We start from the raw sequence: 15000 nt of genomic DNA on the forward strand, positions 1-15000 counted from the left end.
TTCCCCCCACCAGGGACTCCCCATTAACCAGAAACCACATCCTGGGGGTTCCCAGTGAGAGAGAATCCAACCATCGCCCGAGATAGGGGGTTAGATACAGGGTAAAGCTCCCTCTACACCGTTCCCCCACTGCCAGGGACAGGGGGTTAGATACAGGGTAAAGCTCCCTCTACACTGTCCCCCCACTCCCAGGGACAGGGGGTTAGATACAGGGTAAAGCTCCCTCTACACCGTCCCCCACTCCCAGGGACAGGGGGTTAGATACAGAGTAAAGCTCCCTCTACACCGTCCCCCCACTCCCAGGGACAGGGGTTAGATACAGGGTAAAGCTCCCTCTACACCGTCCCCCACTCCCAGGGACAGGGGGTTAGATACAAGGTAAAGCTCCCTCTACACCGTCCCCCTCACTCCCAGGGACAGGGGGTTAGATACAGGGTAAAGCTCCCTCTACACCCTCCCCCACTCCCAGGGACAGGGGGTTAGATACAGGGTAAAGCTCCCTCTACACCATCCCACAATCCCAGGGACAGAGGGGTTAGATACAGGGTAAAGCTCCCTCTACACCGTCCCCAACAGTCTCTCTCTCTCTCTCTCTCTCTCTCTGTCTCTGTCTCACGCTCCCTCTCTCTCTCTCTCTCTCCAACCCAACACCAGGTCACTGAGCTGCCTGGTGCTCCCCCAGGTCTACGGTTTTATTCTGAACATCCCGTCGAACGTGACCCTGGGGTTCCTCTCCCTCCCCGTCAGACGGAAACACTGGGTCACCGTCCGACAGATCGATGGCACTTACTACAACCTGGACTCCAAACTCAAAACCCCAGCGGTGATCGGAAATGAAGAGGAACTCCGGTGAGTGACCAGAGAGCGGGCGCTCCGTCTCACTGACGGTATCCAGCCCCCTCCCACTGTCCCTCAGTAACCCCTCTCCCCCTCCCAGGGCCCTGTGTTACTGACTGTATCCCTACTGATGTTAATCCAGCTCCCTCACACTGTCCCTCAGTAACCCCTCTCCCCCCAGGGCCCTGTGTTACTGACTGTATCCCTACTGATGTTAATCCAGCTCCCTCACACTGTCCCTCAGTAACCCCTCTCTCCCCCCCCAGCGCCCTGTGTTACTGACTGTATCCCTACTGATGTTAATCCAGCTCCCTCACACTGTCCCTCAGTAACCCTCTCCCCCCCCAGGGCCCTGTGTTACTGACTGTATCCCTACTGATGTTAATCCAGCTCCCTCACACTGTCCCTCATTAACCCCTCTCCCCCCCCACGCCCTGTGTTACTGACTGTATCCCTACTGATGTTAATCCAGCTCCCTCACACTGTCCCTCAGTAACCCCTCTCCCCTCCCAGGGCCCTGTGTTACTGACTGTATCCTACTGATGTTAATCCAGCTCCCCCACACTGTCCCTCAGTAACCCCTCTCCCCCCCCACCAACCAGGGCCCTGTGTTACTGACTGTATCCCTACTGATGTTAATCCAGCTCCCTCACACTGTCCCTCAGTAAACCCCTCTCCCCCCCAGGGCCCTGTGTTACTGACTGTATCCTACTGATGTTAATCCAGCTCCCTCACACTGTCACTCAGTAACCCCTCTCCCCCCCAGCGCCCTGTGTTACTGACTGTATCCCTACTGATGTTAATCCAGCTCCCCACACTGTCCCTCAGTAACCCCTCTCTCCCCCCCCCCCCAACCAGGGCCCTGTGTTACTGACTGTATCCCTACTGATGTTAATCCAGCTCCCTCACACTGTCCCTCAGTAACCCCTCTCCCCCCCCCCAGGGCCCTGTGTTACTGACTGTATCCCTACTGATGTTAATCCAGCTCCCCCACACTGTCCCTCAGTAACCCCTCTCCCCCCCAGGGCCCTGTGTTACTGACTGTATCCCTACTGATGTTAATCCAGCTCCCTCACACTGTCCCTCAGTAACCCCTCTCCCCCCCCAACCAGGGCCCTGTGTTACTGACTGTATCCCTACTGATGTTAATCCAGCTCCCTCACACTGTCCCTCAGTAACCCCTCTCCCCCCCAGGGCCCTGTGTTACTGACTGTATCCCTACTGATGTTAATCCAGCTCCCTCACACTGTCCCTCAGTAACCCCTCTCCCCCCCCCAGGGCCCTGTGTTACTGACTGTATCCCTACTGATGTTAATCCAGCTCCCCCACACTGTCCCTCAGTAACCCCTCTCCCCCCAGGGCCCTGTGTTACTGACTGTATCCCTACTGATGTTAATCCAGCTCCCTCACACTGTCCCTCAGTAACCCCTCTCCCCCCCCAGGCCCTGTGTTACTGACTGTATCCCTACTGATGTTAATCCAGCTCCCTCACACTGTCCCTCAGTAACCCCTCTCCCCCCCAGGGCCCTGTGTTACTGACTGTATCCCTACTGATGTTAATCCAGCTCCCTCACACTGTCACTCAGTAACCCTCTCCCCCCCAGGGCCCTGTGTTACTGACTGTATCCCTACTGATGTTAATCCAGCTCCCTCACACTGTCCCTCAGTAACCCCTCTCCCCCCCAGGGCCCTGTGTTACTGACTGTATCCCTACTGATGTTAATCCAGCTCCCTCACACTGTCCCTCAGTAACCCCTCTCCCCCCCAGGGCCCTGTGTTACTGACTGTATCCCTACTGATGTTAATCCAGCTCCCTCACACTGTCCCTCAGTAACCCCTCTCCCCCTCCAGGGCCCTGTGTTACTGACTGTATCCCTACTGATGTTAATCCAGCTCCCTCACACTGTCCCTCAGTAACCCCTCTCCCCCCCAGGGCCCTGTGTTACTGACTGTATCCCTACTGATGTTAATCCAGCTCCCTCACACTGTCCCTCAGTAACCCCTCTCCCCTCCCAGGGCCCTGTGTTACTGACTGTATCCCTACTGATGTTAATCCAGCTCCCCCACACTGTCCCTCAGTAACCCCTCTCCCCCCCAGGGCCCTGTGTTACTGACTGTATCCCTACTGATGTTAATCCAGCTCCCTCACACTGTCCCTCAGTAACCCCTCTCCCCCCCAGGGCCCTGTGTTACTGACTGTATCCCTACTGATGTTAATCCAGCTCCCTCACACTGTCCCTCAGTAACCCCTCTCCCCCCCCAGGGCCCTGTGTTACTGACTGTATCCCTACTGATGTTAATCCAGCTCCCTCACACTGTCCCTCAGTAACCCTCTCCCCCCCAGGGCCCTGTGTTACTGACTGTATCCCTACTGATGTTAATCCAGCTCCCTCACACTGTCCCTCAGTAACCCCTCTCCCCCCCAGGGCCCTGTGTTACTGACTGTATCCCTACTGATGTTAATCCAGCTCCCTCACACTGTCCCTCAGTAACCCCTCTCCCCCCCAGGGCCCTGTGTTACTGACTGTATCCCTACTGATGTTAATCCAGCTCCCTCACACTGTCCCTCAGTAACCCCTCTCCCCCCCCCAGGGCCCTGTGTTACTGACTGTATCCCTACTGATGTTAATCCAGCTCCCTCACACTGTCCCTCAGTAACCCCTCTCCCCCCCCAGGGCCCTGTGTTACTGACTGTATCCCTACTGATGTTAATCCAGCTCCCTCACACTGTCCCTCAGTAACCCCTCTCCCCCCCCAGGGCCCTGTGTTACTGACTGTATCCCTACTGATGTTAATCCAGCTCCCTCACACTGTCCCTCAGTAACCCCTCTCCCCCTCCAGGGCCCTGTGTTACTGACTGTATCCCTACTGATGTTAATCCAGCTCCCTCACACTGTCCCTCAGTAACCCCTCTCCCCCCCCCGGGCCCTGTGTTACTGACTGTATCCTACTGATGTTAATCCAGCTCCCTCACACTGTCCCTCAGTAACCCCTCTCCCCCCCCAGGGCCCTGTGTTACTGACTGTATCCCTACTGATGTTAATCCAGCTCCCTCACACTGTCCCTCAGTAACCCCTCTCTCCCCCCCAGGGCCCTGTGTTACTGACTGTATCCCTACTGATGTTAATCCAGCTCCCTCACACTGTCCCTCAGTAACCCCTCTCCCCCCCCCCAGGGCCCTGTGTTACTGACTGTATCCCTACTGATGTTAATCCAGCTCCCTCACACTGTCCCTCAGTAACCCCTCTCCCCCCCCAGCGCCCTGTGTTACTGACTGTATCCCTACTGATGTTAATCCAGCTCCCTCACACTGTCCCTCAGTAACCCCTCTCCCTCCCCCCCAGGGCCCTGTGTTACTGACTGTATCCCTACTGATGTTAATCCAGCTCCCTCACACTGTCCCTCAGTAACCCCTCTCCCCCCAGGGCCCTGTGTTACTGACTGTATCCCTACTGATGTTAATCCGCTCCCTCACACTGTCCCTCAGTAACCCCTCTCCCTCCCAGGGCCCTGTGTTACTGACTGTATCCCTACTGATGTTAATCCAGCTCCCTCACACTGTCCCTCAGTAACCCCTCTCCCCCCCAGGGCCCTGTGTTACTGACTGTATCCCTACTGATGTTAATCCAGCTCCTCACACTGTCCCTCAGTAACCCCTCTCCCCCCCAGGGCCCTGTGTTACTGACTGTATCCCTACTGATGTTAATCCAGCTCCCTCACACTGTCCCTCAGTAACCCCTCTCCCCCCAGCGCCCTGTGTTACTGACTGTATCCCTACTGATGTTAATCCAGCTCCCTCACACTGTCCCTCAGTAACCCCTCTCCCCCCCAGGGCCCTGTGTTACTGACTGTATCCCTACTGATGTTAATCCAGCTCCCTCACACTGTCCCTCAGTAACCCCTCTCCCCCCCAGGGCCTGTGTTACTGACTGTATCCCTACTGATGTTAATCCAGCTCCCTCACACTGTCCCTCAGTAACCCCTCTCCCCCCCCGGGCCCTGTGTTACTGACTGTATCCCTACTGATGTTAATCCAGCTCCCTCACACTGTCCCTCAGTAACCCTCTCCCCCCCAGGGCCCTGTGTTACTGACTGTATCCCTACTGATGTTAATCCAGCTCCCTCACACTGTCCCTCAGTAACCCCTCTCCCCCCCCAGGGCCCTGTGTTACTGACTGTATCCCTACTGATGTTAATCCAGCTCCCTCACACTGTCCCTCAGTAACCCCTCTCCCCCCCCAGGGCCCTGTGTTACTGACTGTATCCCTACTGATGTTAATCCAGCTCCTCACACTGTCCCTCAGTAACCCCTCTCCCCCCCCCCAGGGCCCTGTGTTACTGACTGTATCCCTACTGATGTTAATCCAGCTCCCTCACACTGTCCCTCAGTAACCCCTCTCCCCCCCCCAGGGCCCTGTGTTACTGACTGTATCCCTACTGATGTTAATCCAGCTCCCTCACACTGTCCCTCAGTAACCCCTCTCCCCCCCAGGGCCCTGTGTTACTGACTGTATCCCTACTGATGTAATCCAGCTCCCTCACACTGTCCCTCAGTAACCCCTCTCCCCCCCAGGGCCCTGTGTTACTGACTGTATCCCTACTGATGTTAATCCAGCTCCCTCACACTGTCCCTCAGTAACCCCTCTCCCCCCCCAGGGCCCTGTGTTACTGACTGTATCCCTACTGATGTTAATCCAGCTCCCTCACACTGTCCCTCCGTAACCCCTCTCCCCCCCCCAGGGCCCTGTGTTACTGACTGTATCCCCTACTGATGTTAATCCAGCTCCCTCACACTGTCCCTCAGTACCCCTCTCCCCCCCCAGGGCCCTGTGTTACTGACTGTATCCCTACTGATGTTAATCCAGCTCCCTCACACTGTCCCTCAGTAACCCCTCCCCCCCCCCCCACACCCCCACCAGGGCCCTGTGTTACTGTCTGTATCCCTACTGATGTTAATCCAGCTCCCCTCACACTGTCCCTCAGTAACCCCTCTCCCCCCCAGGGCCCTGTGTTACTGACTGTATCCCTACTGATGTTAATCCAGCTCCCTCACACTGTCCCTCAGTAACCCCTCTCCCCCCCCGGGCCCTGTGTTACTGACTGTATCCCTACTGATGTTAATCCAGCTCCCTCACACTGTCCCTCAGTAACCCCTCTCCCCCAGGGCCCTGTGTTACTGACTGTATCCCTACTGATGTTAATCCAGCTCCCTCACACGGTCCCTCAGTAACCCCTCTCCCCCCCAGGGGCCCTGTGTTACTGACTGTATCCCTACTGATGTTAATCCAGCTCCCTCACACTGTCCCTCAGTACCCCCTCTCCCCCCAGGGCCCTGTGTTACTGACTGTATCCCTACTGATGTTAATCCAGCTCCCTCACACTGTCCCTCAGTAACCCCTCTCCCCCCCCAGGGCCCTGTGTTACTGACTGTATCCCTACTGATGTTAATCCAGCTCCCTCACACTGTCCCTCAGTAACCCCTCTCCCCCCCAGGGCCCTGTGTTACTGACTGTATCCCTACTGATGTTAATCCAGCTCCCTCACACTGTCCCTCAGTAACCCCTCTCCCCCCCAGGGCCCTGTGTTACTGACTGTATCCCTACTGATGTTAATCCAGCCCCTCACACTGTCCCTCAGTAACCCCTCCCCCCCCCAGGGCCCTGTGTTACTGACTGTATCCCTACTGATGTTAATCCAGCTCCCTCACACTGTCCCTCAGTAACCCCCTCTCCCCCCCAGGGCCCTGTGTTACTGACTGTATCCCTACTGATGTTAATCCAGCTCCCTCACACTGTCACTCAGTAACCCCTCTCCCCCCCAGGGCCCTGTGTTACTGACTGTATCCCTACTGATGTTAATCCAGCTCCCTCACACTGTCCCTCAGTAACCCCTCTCCCCCCCAGGGCCCTGTGTTACTGACTGTATCCCTACTGATGTTAATCCAGCTCCCTCACACTGTCCCTCAGTAACCCCTCTCCCCCCCAGGGCCCTGTGTTACTGACTGTATCCCTACTGATGTTAATCCAGCTCCCTCACACTGTCACTCAGTAACCCCTCTCCCCCCCAGGGCCCCTGTGTTACTGACTGTATCCCTACTGATGTTAATCCAGCTCCCTCACACTGTCACTCAGTAACCCCTCTCCCCCCCAGGGCCCTGTGTTACTGACTGTATCCCTACTGATGTTAATCCAGCTCCCTCACACTGTCCCTCAGTAACCCCTCTCCCCTCCAGGGCCCTGTGTTACTGACTGTATCCCTACTGATGTTAATCCAGCTCCCTCACACTGTCACTCAGTAACCCCTCTCCCCCCCCAGGGCCCTGTGTTACTGACTGTATCCTACTGATGTTAATCCAGCTCCCTCACACTGTCCCTCAGTAACCCCTCTCCCCCCCAGGGCCCTGTGTTACTGACTGTATCCCTACTGATGTTAATCCAGCTCCCTCACACTGTCACTCAGTAACCCCTCTCCCTCCCAGGGCCCTGTGTTACTGACTGTATCCCTACTGATGTTAATCCAGCTCCCTCACACTGTCCCTCAGTAACCCCTCTCCCCCCCAGGGCCCTGTGTTACTGACTGTATCCCTACTGATGTTAATCCAGCTCCCTCACACTGTCACTCAGTAACCCCTCTCCCCCCCAGGGCCCTGTGTTACTGACTGTATCCCTACTGATGTTAATCCAGCTCCTCACACTGTCCCTCAGTAACCCCTCTCCCCCCCCCCAGGGCCCTGTGTTACTGACTGTATCCTACTGATGTTAATCCAGCTCCCTCACACTGTCACTCAGTAACCCCTCTCCCCCACAGCGCCCTGTGTTACTGACTGTATCCCTACTGATGTTAATCCAGCTCCCTCACACTGTCCCTCAGTAACCCCTCCCCCCCCAGGGCCTGTGTTACTGACTGTATCCCTACTGATGTTAATCCAGCTCCCTCACACTGTCACTCAGTAACCCCTCCTCCCCCCCCCAGGGCCCTGTGTTACTGACTGTATCCTACTGATGTTAATCCAGCTCCCTCACACTGTCACTCAGTAACCCCTCTCCCCCCAGCGCCCTGTGTTACTGACTGTATCCCTACTGATGTTAATCCAGCTCCCTCACACTGTCACTCAGTAACCCCTCTCCCTCCCAGGGCCCTGTGTTACTGACTGTATCCTACTGATGTTAATCCAGCTCCCTCACACTGTCACTCAGTAACCCCTCTCCCCCCCCAGGGCCCTGTGTTACTGACTGTATCCTACTGATGTTAATCCAGCTCCCTCACACTGTCCCTCAGTAACCCCTCTCCCCCCCCAGGGCCCTGTGTTACTGACTGTATCCCTACTGATGTTAATCCAGCTCCCTCACACTGTCACTCAGTAACCCCTCTCCCCCCAGGGCCCTGTGTTACTGACTGTATCCTACTGATGTTAATCCAGCTCCCTCACACTGTCACTCAGTAACCCCTCTCCCCCCAGGGCCCTGTGTTACTGACTGTATCCCTACTGATGTTAATCCAGCTCCCTCACACTGTCACTCAGTAACCCCTCTCCCCCCAGCGCCCTGTGTTACTGACTGTATCCCTACTGATGTTAATCCAGCTCCCTCACACTGTCACTCAGTAACCCCTCTCCCCCCCCAGGGCCCTGTGTTACTGACTGTATCCTACTGATGTTAATCCAGCTCCCTCACACTGTCCCTCAGTAACCCCTCTCCCCCCCAGCGCCCTGTGTTACTGACTGTATCCCTACTGATGTTAATCCAGCTCCCTCACACTGTCACTCAGTAACCCCTCTCCCCCCCCAGCTCCCTGTGTTACTGACTGTATCCCTACTGATGTTAATCCAGCTCCCTCACACTGTCACTCAGTAACCCCTCTCCCCCCACCAGGGCCCTGTGTTACTGACTGTATCCCTACTGATGTTAATCCAGCTCCCTCACACTGTCACTCAGTAACCCCTCTCCCCCCAGGGCCCTGTGTTACTGACTGTATCCCTACTGATGTTAATCCAGCTCCCTCACACTGTCCCTCAGTAACCCCTCTCTCCCCCAGGGCCCTGTGTTACTGACTGTATCCCTACTGATGTTAATCCAGCTCCCTCACACTGTCCCTCAGTAACCCCTCTCCCCCCAGGGCCCTGTGTTACTGACTGTATCCCTACTGATGTTAATCCAGCTCCCTCACACTGTCACTCAGTAACCCTCTCCCCCCCCCCCCCCCAGCGCCCTGTGTTACTGACTGTATCCCTACTGATGTTAATCCAGCTCCCTCACACTGTCCCTCAGTAACCCCCCTCCCCCCCCAGGGCCCTGTGTTACTGACTGTATCCCTACTGATGTTAATCCAGCTCCCTCACACTGTCCCTCAGTAACCCCTCTCCCCTCCCAGCGCCCTGTGTTACTGACTGTATCCCTACTGATGTTAATCCAGCTCCCTCACACTGTCACTCAGTAACCCCTCTCCCCCCCAGAGCCCTGTGTTACTGACTGTATCCCTACTGATGTTAATCCAGCTCCCTCGCACTGTCCCTCAGTAACCCCCCTCCCCCCCCCAGGGCCCTGTGTTACTGACTGTATCCCTACTGATGTTAATCCAGCTCCCTCACACTGTCACTCAGTAACCCCTCTCCCCCACAGCGCCCTGTGTTACTGACTGTATCCCTACTGATGTTAATCCAGCTCCCTCACACTGTCCCTCAGTAACCCCTCTCCCCCCCAGGGCCCTGTGTTACTGACTGTATCCCTACTGATGTTAATCCAGCTCCCTCACACTGTCACTCAGTAACCCCTCTCCCCCCCCCAGGGCCCTGTGTTACTGACTGTATCCCTACTGATGTTAATCCAGCTCCCTCACACTGTCACTCAGTAACCCCTCTCCCCCCAGCGCCCTGTGTTACTGACTGTATCCCTACTGATGTTAATCCAGCTCCCTCACACTGTCACTCAGTAACCCCTCTCCCCCCCAGCGCCCTGTGTTACTGACTGTATCCCTACTGATGTTAATCCAGCTCCCTCACACTGTCACTCAGTAACCCCTCTCCCCCAGCGCCCTGTGTTACTGACTGTATCCCTACTGATGTTAATCCAGCTCCCTCACACTGTCCCTCAGTAACCCCTCTCCCCCCCAGCGCCCTGTGTTACTGACTGTATCCCTACTGATGTTAATCCAGCTCCCTCACACTGTCCCTCAGTAACCCCTCTCCCCCCCAGGGCCCTGTGTTACTGACTGTATCCCTACTGATGTTAATCCAGCTCCCTCACACTGTCACTCAGTAACCCCTCTCCCCCCAGGGCCCTGTGTTACTGACTGTATCCCTACTGATGTTAATCCAGCTCCCTCACACTGTCACTCAGTAACCCTCTCCCCCCCAGTGCCCTGTGTTACTGACTGTATCCCTACTGATGTTAATCCAGCTCCCTCACACTGTCCCTCAGTAACCCCTCTCCCCCCCAGGGCCCTGTGTTACTGACTGTATCCCTACTGATGTTAATCCAGCTCCCTCACACTGTCACTCAGTAACCCCTCTCCCCCCCCCCCAGGGCCCTGTGTTACTGACTGTATCCCTACTGATGTTAATCCAGCTCCCTCACACTGTCACTCAGTAACCCCTCTCCCCCCCCCCCCCCAGGGCCCTGTGTTACTGACTGTATCCCTACTGATGTTAATCCAGCTCCCTCACACTGTCCCTCAGTAACCCCTCTCCCCCCAGGGCCCTGTGTTGCTGACTGTATCCCTACTGATGTTAATCCAGCTCCCTCACACTGTCACTCAGTAACCCCTCTCCCTCCCAGCGCCCTGTGTTACTGACTGTATCCCTACTGATGTTAATCCAGCTCCCTCACACTGTCACTCAGTAACCCCTCTCCCCCCCAGGGCCCTGTGTTACTGACTGTATCCCTACTGATGTTAATCCAGCTCCCTCACACTGTCACTCAGTAACCCCTCTCCCCCCCCCAGGACCCTGTGTTACTGACTGTATCCCTACTGATGTTAATCCAGCTCCCTCACACTGTCACTCAGTAACCCCTCTCCCCCCAGGGCCCTGTGTTCCTGACTGTATCCCTACTGATGTTAATCCAGCTCCCTCACACTGTCCCTCAGTAACCCTCTCCCCCCCAGCGCCCTGTGTTACTGACTGCATCCCTACTGATGTTAATCCAGCTCCCTCACACTGTCCCTCAGTAACCCCTCTCCCTCCCCAGGGCCCTGTGTTACTGACTGTATCCCTACTGATGTTAATCCAGCTCCCTCACACTGTCACTCAGTAACCCCTCTCCCCCCCAGGGCCCTGTGTTACTGACTGTATCCCTACTGATGTTAATCCAGCTCCCTCACACTGTCACTCAGTAACCCCTCTCCCCCCCAGCGCCCTGTGTTACTGACTGTATCCCTACTGATGTTAATCCAGCTCCCTCGCACTGTCACTCAGTAACCCCTCTCCCCTCCCAGGGCCCTGTGTTACTGACTGTATCCCTACTGATGTTAATCCAGCTCCCTCACACTGTCACTCAGTAACCCTCTCCCCCCCCCCAGGACCCTGTGTTACTGACTGTATCCCTACTGATGTTAATCCAGCTCCCTCACACTGTCACTCAGTAACCCCTCTCCCCCCAGGGCCCTGTGTTCCTGACTGTATCCCTACTGATGTTAATCCAGCTCCCTCACACTGTCCCTCAGTAACCCCTCTCCCCCCCAGCGCCCTGTGTTACTGACTGCATCCCTACTGATGTTAATCCAGCTCCCTCACACTGTCACTCAGTCACCCCTCTCCCTCCCAGGGCCCTGTGTTACTGACTGTATCCCTACTGATGTTAATCCAGCTCCCTCACACTGTCCCTCAGTAACCCCTCTCCCCCCCAGGGCCCTGTGTTACTGACTGTATCCCTACTGATGTTAATCCAGCTCCCTCACACTGTCACTCAGTAACCCCTCTCCCCCCAGGGCCCTGTGTTACTGACTGTATCCCTACTGATGTTAATCCAGTTCCCTCACACTGTCCCTCAGTAACCCCTCTCCCCCCCCAGGGCCCTGTGTTACTGACTGTATCCCTACTGATGTTAATCCAGCTCCCTCACACTGTCCCTCAGTAACCCCTCTCCCTCCCAGGGCCCTGTGTTACTGACTGTATCCCTACTGATGTTAATCCACCTCCCTCACACTGTCCCTCAGTAACCCCTCCCCCCCCAGGGCCCTGTGTTACTGACTGTATCCCTACTGATGTTAATCCAGCTCCCTCACACTGTCACTCAGTAACCCCTCTCCCCCACAGCGCCCTGTGTTACTGACTGTATCCCTACTGATGTTAATCCACCTCCCTCACACTGTCCCTCAGTAACCCCTCTCCCCCCCCAGGGCCCTGTGTTACTGACTGTATCCCTACTGATGTTAATCCAGCTCCCTCACACTGTCACTCAGTAACCCCTCTCCCCACCCAGGGCCCTGTGTTACTGACTGTATCCCTACTGATGTTAATCCAGCTCCCTCACACTGTCACTCAGTAACCCCTCTCCCCCACAGCGCCCTGTGTTACTGACTGTATCCCTACTGATGTTAATCCAGCTCCCTCACACTGTCCCTCAGTAAACCCTCTCCCCTCCCAGGGCCCTGTGTTACTGACTGTATCCCTACTGATGTTAATCCAGCTCCCTTACACTGTCCCTCAGTAACCCCTCTCCCCCCCAGGGCCCTGTGTTACTGACTGTATCCCTACTGATGTTAATCCAGCTCCCTCACACTGTCACTCAGTAACCCCTCTCCCCCCCAGGGCCCTGTGTTACTGACTGTATCCCTACTGATGTTAATCCAGCTCCCTCACACTGTCCCTCAGTAACCCCTCTCCCTCCCAGGGCCCTGTGTTACTGACTGTATCCCTACTGATGTTAATCCACCTCCCTCACACTGTCCCTCAGTAACCCCTCTCCCTCCCAGGGCCCTGTGTTACTGACTGTATCCCTACTGATGTTAATCCAGCTCCCTCACACTGTCACTCAGTAACCCCTCTCCCCCCAGGGCCCTGTGTTACTGACTGTATCCCTACTGATGTTAATCCAGCTCCCTCACACTGTCCCTCAGTAACCCCTCTCCCCCCCAGCGCCCTGTGTTACTGACTGTATCCCTACTGATGTTAATCCAGCTCCCTCACACTGTCACTCAGTAACCCCTCTCCCCCCCAGCGCCCTGTGTTACTGACTGTATCCCTACTGATGTTAATCCAGCTCCCTCACACTGTCACTCAGTAACCCCTCTCCCCCCCAGGGCCCTGTGTTACTGACTGTATCCCTACTGATGTTAATCCAGCTCCCTCACACTGTCACTCAGTAACCCCTCTCCCCCCCAGGGCCCTGTGTTACTGACTGTATCCCTACTGATGTTAATCCAGCTCCCTCACACTGTCCCTCAGTAACCCCTCTCCCCCCCAGGGCCTGTGTTACTGACTGTATCCCTACTGATGTTAATCCAGCTCCCTCACACTGTCACTCAGTAACCCCTCTCCCCCCAGGGCCCTGTGTTACTGACTGTATCCCTACTGTTGTTAATCCAGCTCCCTCACACTGTCACTCAGTAACCCCTCTCCCCCCAGGGCCCTGTGTTACTGACTGTATCCCTACTGATGTTAATCCAGCTCCCTCACACTGTCCCTCAGTAACCCCTCTCCCCCCAGGGCCCTGTGTTACTGACTGTATCCCTACTGATGTTAATCCAGCTCCCTCACACTGTCACTCAGTAACCCCTCTCCCCTCCCAGGGCCCTGTGTTACTGACTGTATCCCTACTGATGTTAATCCAGCTCCCTCACACTGTCCCTCAGTAACCCCTCTCCCCCCCAGGGCTCTGTGTTACTGACTGTATCCCTACTGATGTTAATCCAGCTCCCTCACACTGTCACTCAGTATCCCCTCTCCCCCCCCCCCCAGCGCCCTGTGTTACTGACTGTATCCCTACTGATGTTAATCCAGCTCCCTCACACTGTCCCTCAGTAACCCCTCTCCCCTCCCAGGGCCCTGTGTTACTGACTGTATCCCTACTGATGTTAATCCAGCTCCCTCACACTGTCACTCAGTAACCCCTCTCCCCCCCAGGGCCCTGTGTTACTGACTGTATCTCTACTGATGTTAATCCAGCTCCCTCACACTGTCCCTCAGTAACCCCTCTCCCCCCAGGGCCCTGTGTTACTGACTGTATCCCTACTGATGTTAATCCAGCTCCCTCACACTGTCCCTCAGTAACCCCTCTCCCCCCCCAGAGCCCTGTGTTACTGACTGTATCCCTACTGATGTTAATCCAGCTCCCTCACACTGTCACTCAGTAACCCCTCTTCCCCCCAGCGCCCTGTGTTACTGACTGTATCCCTACTGATGTTAATCCAGCTCCCTCACACTGTCGCTCAGTAACCCCTCTCCCTCCCAGGGCTCTGTGTTACTGACTGTATCCCTACTGATGTTAATCCAGCTCCCTCACACTGTCACTCAGTAACCCCTCTCCCTCCCAGCGCCCTGTGTTACTGACTGTATCCCTACTGATGTTAATCCAGCTCCCTCACACTGTCACTCAGTAACCCCTCTCCCTCCCAGGGCCCTGTGTTACTGACTGTATCCCTACTGATGTTAATCCAGCTCCCTCACACTGTCCCTCAGTAACCCCTCTCCCCCCCAGGGCCCTGTGTTACTGACTGTATCCCTACTGATGTTAATCCAGCTCCCTCACACTGTCCCTCAGTAACCCCTCTCCCCCCCAGCGCCCTGTGTTACTGACTGTATCCCTACTGATGTTAATCCAGCTCCCTCACACTGTCACTCAGTAACCCCTCTCCCCGCCAGGGCCCTGTGTTACTGACTGTATCCCTACTGATGTTAATCCACCTCCCTCACACTGTCACTCAGTAACCTCTCCCCCCCCCAGGGCCCTGTGTTACTGACTGTATCCCTACTGATGTTAATCCAGCTCCCTCACACTGTCCCTCAGTAACCCCTCTCCCCCCCCAGCGCCCTGTGTTACTGACTGTATCCCTACTGATGTTAATCCAGCTCCCTCACACTGTCACTCAGTAACCCCCGGAATCTCTCTCGGACAGATCGGAGCTGCCAGACGGATCCCGGGAGTCACTCCTGCTGCTGTTGTTAACCTCCTGAGGTTTGTCAAGTCGAATCCAGGCCGGAAACGTTCCCGAACCCAGGACAGCGGG

Source organism: Hemiscyllium ocellatum, unplaced genomic scaffold (assembly GCF_020745735.1).
Source record: "Hemiscyllium ocellatum isolate sHemOce1 unplaced genomic scaffold, sHemOce1.pat.X.cur. scaffold_1428_pat_ctg1, whole genome shotgun sequence".
Lineage (NCBI taxonomy): Eukaryota > Metazoa > Chordata > Chondrichthyes > Orectolobiformes > Hemiscylliidae > Hemiscyllium > Hemiscyllium ocellatum.